This window comes from Phacochoerus africanus, chromosome 11 (genome assembly GCF_016906955.1).
Source record: "Phacochoerus africanus isolate WHEZ1 chromosome 11, ROS_Pafr_v1, whole genome shotgun sequence".
Lineage (NCBI taxonomy): Eukaryota > Metazoa > Chordata > Mammalia > Artiodactyla > Suidae > Phacochoerus > Phacochoerus africanus.
In genome coordinates this window covers 117,460,732-117,462,865 of record NC_062554.1, presented here as the reverse complement: position 1 = coordinate 117,462,865, position 2,134 = coordinate 117,460,732, and the positions used below count along the sequence as shown (strand labels likewise).

The 2,134-nt window shown below is 40.3% G+C and overlaps 1 pseudogene; it reads left to right on the top strand.

Annotated features, from left to right (window-relative positions):
* The first annotated feature begins 683 nt into the window (after positions 1 to 683).
* On the top strand, positions 684 to 1,570 carry LOC125112182 (40S ribosomal protein S4-like; annotated as a pseudogene).
* The last annotated feature ends 564 nt before the right edge of the window (positions 1,571 to 2,134 follow it).

Genomic DNA, 2,134 nt, shown 5'->3' with positions numbered 1-2,134 from the left:
TCCTCCAGAAACCACCCAAATTTTCTCATCTAGGAAGGGTGACCCCCACAAGGGTTCCAGGTAACTCTCGTGCGTGTCTCCAGGATGGCAGCTGTCACACAGCATTGCTTTTGAATGGCACAGAAGTTCCAAGAGACCACATTTTATCCAAAGCCTGACAAACATCCTAGTCTATAGACAGTACTCAACAAAACAAAAATTGATCAAATTATGAACAAAAGGATGAATGAAGCAATAAAATTTGAGGGATTACATTACACTTGTTTTTCTGGTTGTACTTTGAGACATTGAGAGTCTCTTTTTTTCTGTTTTTTTATTTTAGAGCCACACCCAAGGCATATGGAAGTTCCCAGGCTAGGGGTCAAATTGGAGCTGCAGCTGCTGGACTACAGCATTGCTACAGCAATGCTTAATCCTTAACCCACTGAGCAAGGCCACGAATCCAACACACATCCTCATGGAGAGCAGTCAGGTTCATTACCACTGAGCCACCAAAGGAACATCCAAGACACTGATAGCCTTGAATTTGCCATTTTGAAAGGATCTTGATGATCAGAAATTATTTTTTTCTCTTTTTACCACTTTAAGAAAACAAAGGAGATTTAAGAAGGAAGCTGACCTCAAAGAAAGTTTAAGCAAGCTAAAGAGAACGGAAGAAGGCCCTTTTCCTGTCTAGCACAGCCATGGCTCATCATCCCAAGAAGCATCTGAAGCATGTCACAGCTCCAAAGCATTGGATGCTGATAAAATGACCAATATGTTTGCTCCTCATCTGTCTACCTGTACCCACAAGCCTGAGAGAATGTCTCCCCCTCATCATTTTCTTTCTTTTTTCTTTTTAACTTTTTTGGCACACAGAAGTTCCTGGGCCAGGGATTGAACTCACCACAGCAGCAACCCGGGCCATTGCAGTGACAACATCAGATCCTTAACCCACTGCACCATAAGGGAGCTCTACCTCATCATTTTCTAAAAACAGACTTAAGTATGCTCGAACAGGAGATAAAGTAAAGAAGACCCGCATGCAAGAGTTCATTAAGGTTGATGGCAAGATCCCAACAGGTATGACTTACCCTGCTGGTTTTAATAGAGGTCATCAGCCTTGACAAGACCAGAGAGAACTTCCATCTCTTCCTCGACACAAAGGGTCACTATGTTTGCTGTATTACACATGAGCAAAATAAGTACAAGCTGTACAAAGTGAAAAAGATCTTCATGGGCACAAAGGACTGCCGCATCTGGTCATCCTTGATGCTCCCACCAACTAGTACCCTGATCCCCTCATCAAGGTGGATGACACCATTTGCACTGATGTGCAGACTAGCAGGATGACCCATTTCATCAAGTTTAACACTGGTAACGTCTACATGGTGACCAGAGGTGGTAACCTGGGGAAAATTGGTGTGATCACCAACAGAGAGAGAACGCCTGGTTCTTTAGATATGGTTTGTATGAAAGATGCCAAAGGCAACAGCTTTTTCACCTGGCTCTCCAAAAAATTATTGGCAAAAGCAACAAACCACAGACAACTCTTCCCCCTGAAAAAGGGGATCCACGACACCACTGTTGATATAAGAGATCGGCAGCCAAAGAGAGCAGTGAGTGAAATGATCTCTCTCTAGGCTACATGATTGGAAGGGTCCTTGTATTTAATTGAACATAATATTGCATCATTAAAAAGCAAAAATAAGGACAGCACAAACCATTTAATAAGTAAATATTTAATAACAAAATCATTCAAATGATTTTGTGACCTTTGCACTGTGTACATTATATTGACCAACCCCAAGCATCTAAAATAAAGACTCCAATTTTAGTTTGTGACCAATAAAACAAATAAAACAGATAGTGGTAATTTTCAGGATAAAATCATTTTAAATTCATTTAAATACAAAATAACGAACATAAGTGATCTTCTTTAGCAGATCACTTTAGCACTTGGTAAAAAAAGTATTTTAGCTCTTTAGCATGCTGGTAAAAAGCATTTCATTAACATGAAATAGCAATAGGGTTTACAAATTCCCCTCAGGTTCAAAACAATCTGCTTGCAGGATTTGTAATTTTCCACTTGTTTTCCTTAATTCCTGCATATGCATTGACAGTTCAAAGAGCCTAATCTCTCATTTGAGGGGAA